Source organism: Grammomys surdaster, unplaced genomic scaffold, assembly GCF_004785775.1.
Source record: "Grammomys surdaster isolate TR1022 unplaced genomic scaffold, NIH_TR_1.0 174, whole genome shotgun sequence".
Lineage (NCBI taxonomy): Eukaryota > Metazoa > Chordata > Mammalia > Rodentia > Muridae > Grammomys > Grammomys surdaster.
Genome location: NW_021604622.1, coordinates 2,239,539 through 2,252,881, shown reverse-complemented (window position 1 = coordinate 2,252,881; position 13,343 = coordinate 2,239,539). Strand labels below are relative to the sequence as shown.

At 41.1% G+C, this 13,343-nt stretch overlaps 1 protein-coding gene across 4 annotated transcripts in view; it reads right to left on the bottom strand.

Moving 5' to 3' along the window:
* The window catches only part of Dab2 (DAB adaptor protein 2), a 51,764-nt gene that overhangs the window by 37,664 nt on the left and 757 nt on the right, over positions 1-13,343 (bottom strand). The gene's annotated exons all lie outside the window — the stretch shown is intronic.

Below are 13,343 nucleotides of genomic sequence, written 5' to 3'. Positions count from 1 at the left end.
CACACACACACACACACACACACACACACACCCTATCTGACCAGGTTTGTTACCTTGTAATCCCAGGGACTAACCATGGGGGATGTCTGATTAATATATAGTTCCAGCACAAGATGAACTGATAAGGAAGCCACTTTGCTGGGCTTCAACTGAGACAGATCAGGCCATTGATGATCTAGATATTTCTGTTTATGTTAAACTAAAAGGACTTCTGGTTAGAGCACACGGGAACAACAACCTCAGTGAGTCACTTTTAATGGATATTTCCTTGGTTAGTGAAAAATGCAGTGTTTAAACAAATCTTCATTAGCTTGAATGTTCTTCCAGAGCATTCTCCTCTGTTCTTTGCATTTGTAAGGACCAGTTTTGAGATTCTGTACCTGTTAAGCAAGTGACACTTCAATATTTACCGAAAACATGGGGTACAGTGGAATCCTGGATTAGACTGGGGATTCTTCATGGTCCCTTTCAAACTCATCAATTCAAATAACTTGAGTTGGTACTGCAAGCATTTAGGGGAAGTCTCTCCATGGTAGCAACCAATTTCACTCATATTTTGTAAGAACTTTTAGTATCAAAGAATGCAATTCCATGATTTGTTTCCTTAGCTGAACTCTATAGCCCTATTCAAAGTCTTTTTTGAAAGCCATTATTAAGTCCCTAATCCAATCTTTATTAAAAAGGCTCAAAGTTGTAGACTAGGAAGTTAAGGCAGATCCTCAAAGGTTGTGATGGAACTCTTCCAAACTCTACAGAGACTTTGAGGGACATCTGAAATTTGGTGAAGGTCTACAGTTGCATTAGCTAGCAATATCTCCTGTGAGCAATATTTTTTAGAAACATACAAATAATTAGGTCCACCAGGAAAAAAAAATTGATGGGAAAAGCTGACATGAAAGAATTCAGCATCCTTGTTTCTCTATGGAGCAACACTGGATATATATATATATATATTTGAAGCTAGGTGTAATTTGCAAAGGCCACGAAATCTATTTGGAAAAGAAAAGTTCTTAGCAAGGAATAAAGAGTACTTATGATCAGCTGAGTACATACAGGACTGGTGCTTATGTTGCTGGGGGAAAGGTTGAGAGTCAGGCCAAGCTGGATTACAATGAGTTTACAGTACTCTATTTTGTCTAGACAGTACTGGGGAGACTTTGAGGTTGAGTGATGGCATAGGGGCTGGGGTAGCGACAAAACTGAGTACATGCAGGAAGGCATCAAAGAGTCAGAGAGCTTTGTAGTATGATAGCTGCATGGACTTGCCACTTTGAGTGATTCAACACTGCCAGTTTCTTTTATTTTAAATACTTGACTAATCTTCTGGAAACAAAGCCTTTTAATCAAAATGTTAAGGTCTAATAATATCAAATGTCAGATTCAAGGTTATTCCTTCTAGACAGTCAGTAATGCCAGTGACTCTCAAACTTCAAATAATCTGTGTCCTAAATGTTGCTTTCCTAAAAGTCAAAGGCCATTATATAATACACCCTTTATTCTAAGATCCATCATATCTTTAAAAAGAAGTCTCCTTTAATGCCTATTCTATCAGTGAAACGACATTTTGAATCGTCAACTTAGGAAACAAAACAAGGACATCTTTCGTCAAAGGCAGCGAGTGACTAAAACCACCACGTCACTGTGACTTCTTTGGATCAGTATCATGTTTTCCCATTTAGTCTTTCTTATATAACTATTGAAAATCCAGAAAGATCGGTGCTGAGAAAAGGCTGGTACAGAAGGCTAGGCAATTTCTAATCCTTACGACAGGTAGGATGTGACATTGGGGTGGTGTGTGCTTTGGTTCTTAAAATTGAACTTCCTGGAGATGTGTTAATAGATCAGAAAGCAATACTTAGCATTCAGGTAGAAGTTGGAGCATTGCAAAGATGGGGCATGTACCTAGCTTGCTCACATGCCTGAGGGGCTGGGCTTGATCTTTAGCACCCAACAAAGCAAATTAGGTAAGTCTCTTAAGATCCAGCAATACCTACAGAGAACATCTGACTGTATCTAGAAAGGTACCCATAGCCAGCCTACAACAACAGCATCTTGGTCACCATTTAACTGATGCCTATGTAAAGCTGCTGGGGAAAATCTCCTGATAATTTAAAAATTCAAGCCAGGAGATAGTGGCACACACCTTTAATCCCAGCATTGGTTTGAGGTCACCTTAGTCCCAGGATATCCAGGACTACACACAGAGAGAAACTCTGTGTCAAAAAAAAAAAAAAAAAACTGAAAGAAAAAAATTGAATTCAATAATAAGGTTATTTTTTTTAACTTATTTCATTATGATTTATTTGTGTGTCTTATGTGTGTATGTTTGAACATGTGTGTGCAAATGCCTGGGGAGGCCAGGAGACACATAGGATTGATTCCTGGTAAATAGAATTACAGGTGTTTATGGGTTGCTTATATGACTGCCAGGATCTGGGCTTCAGCTGAATAAGCAAGCAGCTTAATCACCGAGCAGTACGTTTTGAATCAAATAATTAAACTTTGAAAAATTGCTTTGATGGTGGGATTTGGAAGCTGGTTAGGCTATGACCTATTCTTGGTTTCCAGCTCTGTTCTTGGACACACTGGGGGCAATGCAGAGAGTAATGAGTTGGCAGTCTAATGCCGTCAACATTCAGAGAGGCTAGTGGAAATTACATCTTAAATCACAAGCCAGCTGCACAAGCAAATTTTCAAAAATAAGTTTCTCACTGGGTGTGGTGGCTCATGGCTACAATCCTTCCACTGGTGTGGGGTGGGACCAGCTAAGCCAGGAGGAGCTCAGTTTGGGCTGCAGAATAAATTCCAGGCTATCCTGGCTATAGTGTCAGGCCTATTTCCAAAAATGCAAAGCAAAATGAAATAAATACATTTAAGTTTCTCTCATTTGGGCAGAGATTATGTTAAATCAAAGCAATTGCCAGCCATGACTGTTGGGTCATCTGTATTCGCAAGTTTAATGAACCTATGTAGGTGCTGAAACAAGAGAAGAATGAAAAGCTGTCCTTGGGTGGAATGGCAACCTGGAAACGGTGGAGTGTAACTGTTATTAGCCAGGTGGTTACATCCATCAGGTGACGCAGATCTTCGAGAGCTGATGGATTGGAATTTAATTCCAACGACACAAGTTAAACCAATGACTCAGGAATACCACATCATTGGGAGAATTTTAGTAACACCTTGTCTGTATTTCTCAGTACCTGAGCAGATATAAACTATAGGAACACGTGGATACTGCTCAATATAAATTACTTAAAAGTTAGGACAGGGTTCAGAAATGTTTTACTTATACTAATAGCTAAAGGGAAGCTGAAGTTTTCCTTTTTCCCTCAGTCTACAGAAAATTAAATGAGATTGGCTTGAGTTACTTATCCACCTGGCCACCTGGTTGTTTATTAAATACCTACTATGTGCCAAGCACTGTATTAGGCTATGCATTCAATGACGAAGAAGACATGGGCTTTTCCCTTAAAGTACCTGTTGCCTAGGACAAGAAAGTGTTGGCTAAAGCTGATGCAAAGTGATTTCGAGGAGATGTTTCTAGTTAGCATGAAAATCTTCTTTGCTATCAACATTTAGTAAGGAAAACAAGTTAGCACTCCGGCAAGGAATTCTATATGAACAATGGCATGGGACCATCACAATGTATAGACTCTCTGTCCAACAATTTTTAAAATCTCCTGTAGCCATACTGCAATCTCAAGGAATGCCCTTGTGAAAGTGACCTCTGGGAGGAAGAATTGTGCAAGGCAGGGTCGTTAAAGAATGCCAGTGGTGTTTCCTGTAAAGTTAAGTTAAAACTCAAGGTTCCAATTCATCACTAGCTTCATAAACACCGGAAGAAAACGTTACATACATCTGGCAATCAGTTTCAATCAACAGAAAAGTGTGAATACCACAGAGGACATGTCAATGTCTACATCTTAGTACCAAATGTGCTAGCTGATCCTCAAATCTTAAAGTCTTTTTCAGATGAGGCAAACCCCTGACCTGAGATTTAAATAAAACAGCTATCAGGAAAATGTAACCATTTCTCCCTCCCTTTTTCTCAAGCTAGCTTTGGTTACATTGCACTACCCAGTTACAAAGCATCAGCCTCCTGTTAGGACAGTCTTCTCGAGAAAGTAGTCTACAGTGGCACCTCACAGAAGCTTCCACAGATGCTGGCTGCAGGAAACCTCTGCATCCAGACTTTCAAACAGAACACGACTACATCTGTTATTCTGCAGAAGAGTTCTCACATCAGGAGCTGAGTGTTAGCACCACTACAGATAGACTGGGGAGAGACATGATAGAATTTACTCTGCCGGGATATACCTACAGAATCGGTGAGAAGATTGTCTGTAGCTTCAAATGAAGCTGAGATTTCATCCTAAATTGTTCAGATATCTACTTAGCCACCAAAGGTCTGACTCACTTTTTCTTTTTCTTTTATTCTTTTTGCAGTTGTCCCTGATGGTTATGCTTCTCATCCTCCCATGTTTCTTACACTTTGAGTTCCAGCACTCCTCCCTCCCTGGCCATACCTCATTATCACATTACTTCTTACAAGTGTCTGGCTCATGGCATATGTACATTACCTTTTTTACATAAATACTATGCTATTCCCTAATATACTTAAAATACTTAAAGTCAAAAGATGCAATCATGACATACTTTTTTTCTTTGCAAAGAATTCCAGTGGTAACCCAAGTTTTAAGTGATTCTAGCTTCAAAGCCCTTAGCCAGGATGCAGACATATGGATTCATGGCTCTCTAGGAAAGCCATTCTTTTCTGTTTCCCCAGAGTTATGGATGTGCCATGCCTTCCATGCTTCTGATGCTGCTGTCCCAGCCTGAAACCCTGATTGCCTTCTCCCATTTAAATTCCAACCTGTCACTCAAAATCTATTCCAGTGTGTGACCTCAGAGATGTCTTTTACTCACTGTATCATTCCCCACCATGATCATGACCTATTGTTGCTCTCTGACTCATGGAGAATTCTTCCCTCAACTCAGTAAAGCCTTTGAGGTGAGGGAATTAGTTACCCTACGTTCCTAGGCTTTATACAGTCTGGTAAAGAGCACAGTCCATTAAAATGTTAAGACTAATGCACAGATGGGAGGTGGTAATGCATGCTTGTAATTCCAGCACTGGAGGGTGGGGGTGGTGGGGGCAATAGCTGGAGGATTTGTTGAGTTTCATCCAGCTCCGATTATGCAGTGAGTTGATGGCTAGCTAGCCTGAGCTACATAGCAAAAACCTGTCTCAGACGAATCAATAATTATAGGACAGCAATACCTGTTACCCTTTTGTTCCTTAATCTTAAATCAAGCAAACCTTTGCCCTACTTTGCTGGTCGGATTTTTCTCAACTGCTAATCAATCCTCACTCATACTCATCATGCTAGCTTAGACAGGTTGGCTGTTTTGAGTCAACATTTTTTTTTCTGCTTAAATGAAGAGATTCTCTTAGCAAAACTCTAACTTCCATGAACTCTGTACTACTCCATGGTTTCCTTTACACATTGTCATCTCTTAGCTCTGCACTTGTACGCTCTTGCTCTTGGTCAGAGTGGCCAGTTACTTGAGCGCACCCCATCTTTCCAACCTACGTGATTCCCTTGCTTATGTTTTCTTACAATGTCTTTTCTTATTTTACCTTTGTATATTTGACTTGCTTTAGTCACTTAAAAGGCAACTCCGTTATTACAACCACTGTCTTTTTGTCTTCACTTGGACCCATGTAAATTACCTACACCACTCAATTGAAACAAATCTTGCTAGTGGATTCTCGTTTTCTCTAAATTTCTTTTGTCAAGATGGGATTTCACTATGTTGCCCAGTTTGGTGTTGAATTCAAGCTTTTCCTCCTCTGCTTCCTTAGTGCTGAGACCATGAACATATGCCATCATGTATGTAGTCAGTCTCTCTCTCTCTCTCTCTCTCTCTCTCTCTCTCTCTCTCTGTGTGTGTGTCTCCATACCCACCTAAATCTTTTGTAGAATTATAGTAATTAGCATATGTCTGCTATCATGTGTAAGACAAATAGCTGCATCCGATTTTGAATTTCAACCAATGTTTAGTTATAATAATTCTGGACACAGCTAAAATAAACAATAAATAAACCAGAATTGCACTCCCTCAACAGGTTTTCAGGAAATTAATTAAACATCTTTGCATCAAGTTATACTTCAGAAGACAATTTGGATACTATGTAAAATTAGTTATCATTTCAATTCTTATCTATCTATCTATCTATCTATCTATCTATCTATCTATCTATCTGCTTTCTAAGGAATCCTATCTATAGTTCAACCTTTTGCTTTGGCAGAAATCAATATTGAATATCATTAATAGAAAAACCATGTTTGTCAGCTCTACTTTTGTTTTCCACTTCAAAAATTAGGTTGCATTTATAGTATCTAATTTTGGGGGGGTGGGGGAATAAACACACGTGAAGAGAACAATAGCAACAAAGTCAGTGGTGATGTAAGTAATGTACATCTAAGATATTCCCCTAAAGCACACATACTGGAAGGCCATATATATATATATATATATATATATATATATATATATATATAGTGACTTCTGATTCTGACTTTACCATCGCAACCCAAAGCCAAACGAGTCCAACATTCTTTACCAAACTGTTTAATGCCTCTGTCATAGTTGCGAATGCATTTGGCTTATTTCTACAACACTAACAGATAATATACAAGTGTATTAACTTCTGAATTATGTATTATAGAAATCAGAACAGACTTTAGCCCTAAACAAAACAGCTAAAACCTAAAATGTAAAAGTCGGATGTGATGGTGTATACCTATGGAACCCTTGGGAGGCTCAAGCAGAAGGAAGAGAAGTTTAATGCCAGATTGGGCTACTGAGTGAGGCCCTGCCCCATAAAAGAAAGGAGGGAGAAAAAGAAGGAATGGAGGAATGAAGGGAGGGAGAGAGGAAGGGAGAAAGAAGTGGAGGGAAAGAGGAAGGGGGGAGGGAGGTTATGTAGGAAAGCAGCAACGCCTGATGTAGGAAGGAAAAATGGTTACTTTTTATGTTCCAGATTTTTAGGTATAGATCAACTCTAGACTTTAAAAAGACTGTATTGTTTTGACCAGACCAAAGTGGAACCATGCCAGTTAGCATATGTAGGTCTCTACCAGTTTATACAATATTGCCATATTCTACTGCCTGACCCTCATATTTAATGGATTCAACATATCAAGGAAAACTGGTCTAATTCTCAGCCCCAGTGTTCAGTGTCAGAATTTAGCTTATCTAAAATTCACCAACAATGAGAATGAGACAATTTCCCAAACATCAGCCCAACTATTGCACTGGGAATGGCAGTTAAGAAGAGCTGCGCGTCTGTGTCAGCAGACATTTTCAGGAACTTTCCATTTCCCTTTAGTTGTAACATTGAGTCATTTTATTGAGAGGAAAAAGGAAATTCAGATGTTATATCTCTTGTGTTATGGCAAAGCTGGGCTATGGACATGAATATTTGTAGGAGCTTTGAACAAATAACCTCATCCATCTTAGAAGCAGAGTTCCCTAGTCTACTTCTGGATGACACCATTACATACTTCAGTCCCAGATGCCGTCTCTACTCACACCCATCATTCTTAGGACTGTTTTGCAAAGTGAATGTGATAATTACAAGTTAGGAACACTGAGCCAACTTTAAAAAAAAAAAAAAAACTAGGAATCAAATCCAGGGTTTCATACATGTTTGGTAGGAACACAGAGTCACATGCCTGGCTTTTAGTAGTGTTTCTGAGAAATTCCAGGAGCTGCCATTCCTATGAAGGTTGGCAGAAGCCTAGACTTTGTGTGTGGGGCCTCACCTGACGAAGACTTCTTCCTTAACTGCTACTCCCTGGAGTTGTTGTTTCTTCTCCATTGCCAACCCAGCACCATGGATCACATAGGTTCTTCATAAATATTCAGAGAAACACTAAAACTTAACCTTTAAAAGTTGATGTGGAGCAAGCTGATTAGACTGGAGCTAAGAAATGGAGATATCTCATTCTGAGACAGTAAGTAGCCCATGCTGGCCTCAAACTCAGTGTATGATGCTGATGCCCTTTAACTTCGGATTGTCCCCTCCTCCACATCCCCAGTGCTGGAATTACTGGTATGAGCTACAATTGGTTCAAATGGGGACTGAACCCAGGGCCTTGTGCATGCTAGATAAGCACTCTAGCAACTGAGCTAAATCTGAAGCCCAGAATTTTTTTTTTTTTTAATTACAAGTTATGTACTACGGAAGTTAAATGGGAGAATGGATTGATCTGTCCTAAGACACACAGCTCTCTAAAACTCAAGTGCAGTAGCTTTGTTTACAGTCAAGGTTCTTGTTCATGCTCCTGGACATAGCACGGAAAGCAAATGTAAAAGCTATGAGCTAGAGAAAGCCATCTGGTTTAAGGGTAATGATGTAGTTTACTGGAGTCTTGTTTTTAAAAAAGATGTTGACTGAGACAGTCTCCTACTAAGTGAGATTAATTATACTCTTTAAAGAACCTCAGCCTAGGTGAAAGGATTTAGAAGCGAGGCAATGTCATAAAACTAAGATTTACAGTGGTTTTCCTTGGATCGAGAAAGCAATGTTGGGATACAGGGTAAAGTGTAGGTATGTGCTGTCTCATCTCTCTGCAACCCAAGATGCAGCTAAAGATACTTAAACAGCTTCGCTTTACTATTTCCATGATGGTAGGAGTTGAAGTACACTCTTATGCTTCCCACTGAATGACTGGATCATAAAGCTGACCTATAAATGTTACCCTTAGATCAAATGAGAGGTGTGTAGAATGCAGCTGGGTGAGCCCTCTGCCAGCTTGGTTCAGTCCATCTGGAGCAGAGAGACCACACTCTGAGAACCTGTCTCAGAAGAGTTCTTTCTAGCTGTAAAACACACCCCAAGTGTCGAGTCTTATACGGGTGACTTCATTTGTTACAAGTCAGCTTACAAGTGGCAGCTTACATGTCCTCTGCAGAGACCAGGGTACTTCAGCCTAAAATGTGTTACAGTATGTCACTGTGGTAAAAGAGACTAGCTTTTACTAGCTTTACTTTCTATCAAGGCTTAAACTTAACTTGTTATTCAAGTTTCTTCAGGGAATAACAGCATTTTAACTTATTTTTTTTTCTGTAGTGTTGGGGGTTGAACCCAGGGTTTTATACACATAGGCACATACTCCACAGTTGCAATAACCCTTAGCTCTTACAGTATTATAGACCCAGCATTCTAGAATTCTTACTTCCTATTTTTCCCTCACCCTTTACTCTGATTATTTCTTGAAAAATCTGAGATGTCCTTTATACTTTCTTCTTCCTGGTAACTTCCCTAGAACTAAATCTTAAATTGGCTTGTCCCATTACTGAGAATTCCTACCCGCTTACATCAGCCGTAAGTCACTTACCCACGGCTAGTTTATGCAGGTTATAAGAGGAGACAGAAATTGCCAAGCAACTTCTGTCCTGAGGTAATAACTGAAATTTTATAAGCCGTCATGAGTTGTTGTCTAGATGGGAAGAGTGCTAGCAAAGATTAGAACGTTTATACTGGAATTAAAATAAGTTGGAGGGGTGAGACCATATGAATAGAGAAAGGTTCTGTTTCACTTAGTAACTTCCATTTTTAGATCAGGAAGCAATTTGTTCAGATTCTGCTTGCGCTAGAGAAGGCAAGTTTCCTTCCAGGGTGGTGGAAAGATGCAGGAAGGGGAATAACCATGGCAACCTGCCCAGCTATGTGGACCAAGATAGTATTGGGGCCCCCATGTCCTGGCCTAGTCACTAGCTTAGTCAGGGTGGTCCCTCCCTTTCCCACTTCCTTGGCTAGAATGCTGACTTCAGGAGAAGGGTCATTCTTTCTCGGTAGGGAGTATGAGAAGAGTGTGGGGAAGATTTAAATGAGACCAGAGGTCATTCTGACCAAACCAAATAGCAGTCCTCCACACTGAGAACAGAGAGTAACTGTCTGTTCTAGCGTGAACACAAGCAAACACACAGGCCTTTTTAGTATTGAATACTTGAACGATTACCATTTTTCAGATAGGTGGGTGGTATTCCACTCTGATTTAAGAAATTCTTCAGTTGCTTCCAGTTGCCACAAAGACACTTAATTCAATTGTTCACAGGGCAGGAACAAATAGATGAAATAAAGTAGTCTAAGGACACAGATTAACTTACCTTCTCAGCAGCCCTAAGTACTATTGTTCTTCCCCAGATAAGAAAACAGAATTACTGAGAGGTTATTCCGTGTGCCCAAGGTCATTTTACTAACAGTTGTGTGGATGCTCTCAACCCAACTGGGCTGTGTTGCCAGAAGGAGGGACAGCAGCTACCACATGAATATAGGAACCGCTAAGCCTTTAAGATATCCAGCACCAATTTGTACCCTAAATCAGGAATTTGTTTGGGGTTTGTCTCTAGCAGGAGACCTGGTCATTTGCTTCCCTTCTGATTGCTATGATTAACCCACTAGGATATCTTACCATAATTTAGCTTTCCCTTAAAAACATTTATCTGATGTGAATACTGTGTCATCTAAAGGAGGCTTGGATCAACCTCTATAATTCCATAATGGTGCTTCAACTTTATTACAACAGGGAGATTGAAGGGAAAACAAAACAAAACAACAACAACAAAAATGCCACATCCTGCCATTCAGGTGTTCCAGATTGCCAATCTGGTTTCCATTCTAATGCTTCCCAGTGTAGGAAGCTTTAAATGCAGACCCTTGCAAGTCTTCAGCTGGAGGAACTTAGGTGGTTAGTGAGTTCCCTTCAGCAGCCTCTTCACACATCCCAGCATCCTAGCTCTGTCTCCAAGAAAAGGAATGAAACCCCAACAGAGAGAAGAGGCGAAGAAACACATGGGCTTCCAAGTTCGCTTCAACAAAGTAGTAGGCTTAGGCTAGGAGAGAAATGAAGAAGCAATTTCCTCATGGTCTCACCAGGAGCACAGTTTCCCACAAAACTTCCTGGTGGCCACAAGCCACCCTGCAAGCCCTGTTTTCCTGCTTTTCAGAAATATGGCTGGGCAATCCAGACCAGTTTGTCTGCAGCTCCCAGAGGCCCTTGCACCATTCCCATGTCAACAACTATGTTAAAAGTGAGCTAAAATCCACATAACCCTTGGAAGAAGACAAGAAATAGGCCCAATGACAGGAATTTAGACTCAGTTTAACCTAGAAATTTTTAAGTCTTTAGCAGAAATACAAACTCTGAGCTGGGTGTGGTGGTGCTTGCCTGGAATTCTAGGACTCTGAAGGCTGACTGGGGGGTTCAGTGTCTGCCTGAGAAGAGAGATATGGTTTGGGACTCAGTGTTAAAATGCCAAAAGAAAAGGAGGAAAGGAGAGAGAGAGAGAGAGAGAGAGAGAGAGAGAGAGAGAGAGAGAGAGGGAGAGCGGAGAGGAGAGGAGAGGAGAGGAGAGGAGAGGAGAGGAGAGGAGAAATCTAACCTCTGGATTTTTTTTTCTGTCTTCCCAAGTCAGCAAAAGCAGCACTGTGGTTATCTCCCCAGCCTCCTTTACATCCCCAGGTAGACATAAATAGAATCAGCATCATCAGCTCTATAAATCCTTGTGTGCTAGAGGGCAAAGGCAGAAGCCATTCCTCCACAATCTCTCTCTTCTGCCATAATAAAAATGGCCCAGTTTAGCCAGGCGTGGTCGCCTCCACCTACAATCCTAGCACTCTTGAGGCAGAGGCAGGAGGATGATGAGTTTAAGTCTAGATTGGGGTACAGAGTAAGACCATCTAACCAGGAATTAGAGAAGCAGCTCTGGTGGCTTGCCAAGCATGCCCAAGGTCCTGGGTTCCTTCTCTAGGACTCAGGGTAAAGATGGAGCATAGTAGCCTAGGGGGAAAAAGTTTCTAGGCTAGTGGTTGGACGAAAGGGCTTGAGTTTGCAGTAGAGAAAGAAAGGGGTTTGGGATTAGTTTAAAAAAAAAAAAAGTGTGGGAAGAATCCAGTGAGTTTTTAGGAGAAAGTGACTATGAACTCGGGAAGAAGTGGTCTGTGTCTGACATACATGTTGGAAGAGACCATCACACCTCTCTCTGGTGCTTTCTCAAGGGGTCTTGATAATCTCACATTCTGAGTTGTGTTCGCTTTAGCATTGCTTTAGCTAGATATCTGTTTTCCTCTGGAAAGCCTGAATCCCCAACACCCCTGAATTCTCAAGCCAGGAAACTTCTTTCAACACCGCTGTGCCCTGCCACAATTCAGGGGAGTGGAGAGAGGTAGAGGCCTCTGTGGGTGGGATACCGAGCTGGAATAGGGTAGCCTAATCCAGGACAAGATAGCACCACAAAAAGCCATTGGGGAGCAGTGGCTCCAGAGTCCTGGTTAGTCCCTCTTTTCTGAACAACCAATCACTGTTTCTGTGTGCAAAGCCCAGGCCTCGAGATTGTAAAACAGGTAGATTATACATCCCATCAGAACCATTCCTGGAGCCTTATCAGCTATCTCCAAGGGGTTTTGGCAAAATTTCTGCCATTACTTAGGTTGGAGTTATGTCTACCTCCTCTCTCCCTGCCTTCTGCTATGCCTGATTAGGGGCAGAAATCTTTTTTCATCCAGTTACTTTACAGAGCAACACCGACATTTACTATTCATGAAGTCGCCCCTCCATAATTTTTAAAGCTTTCCATGTGTCTGGAAGCTCGTTTCTGTTCTTCTCTCAGTCTACAGACTGGCTCCCTTTCTTACAAACACAGGCGAGGAAGAAAGAGGGAAGGGTGGGAGGGGGTGCCTGGGGTGGAGATAACATCCATATTCTTTAACTGTTTTTAATCCAGTTAAATTTCCCTTCGTATTCAAGCAGCTCCCATCTGAAACAGACTACAGAGCTGAATTCCAGACTCAGGATTAAGTGGAGGAGAGCGGACAGTCAGCTCTATGCTGCAAAGAGAACCGCTAGGTTGGCAGGGTCTCCAAGGTTTTTAAAACACATTTTAGACCCTCCTCTTGAATTTTTACTTAATCCTTCCAAATAATTTACAACAGTCAAGAAAAACAGCATTTAAACGCTTCAGGATTTAAAACAAGTTTGTTAAGTTGCTTGGGCAGATACTTTCCTAGGAATGTTGGTATAAGACAAAGTTCACATTTTTAATGTCCTGTGCTGTCAGTCAGCAGAAAATAGCTCGTCGGAGGCACGGACTACATCCCCAGCCTTTGTCGCGCACAGCAAAAGTGAACATCCTTTAGGAGTTAATTAGGTGGTCAGCAGCCACACCGCGTCTTCCCTGGGATGTTCCCAAAGCCCTGAAGCACTAGGGCGGGCGCGTGTACAACACACACACACACACACACACACACACACACACACACACACACACAC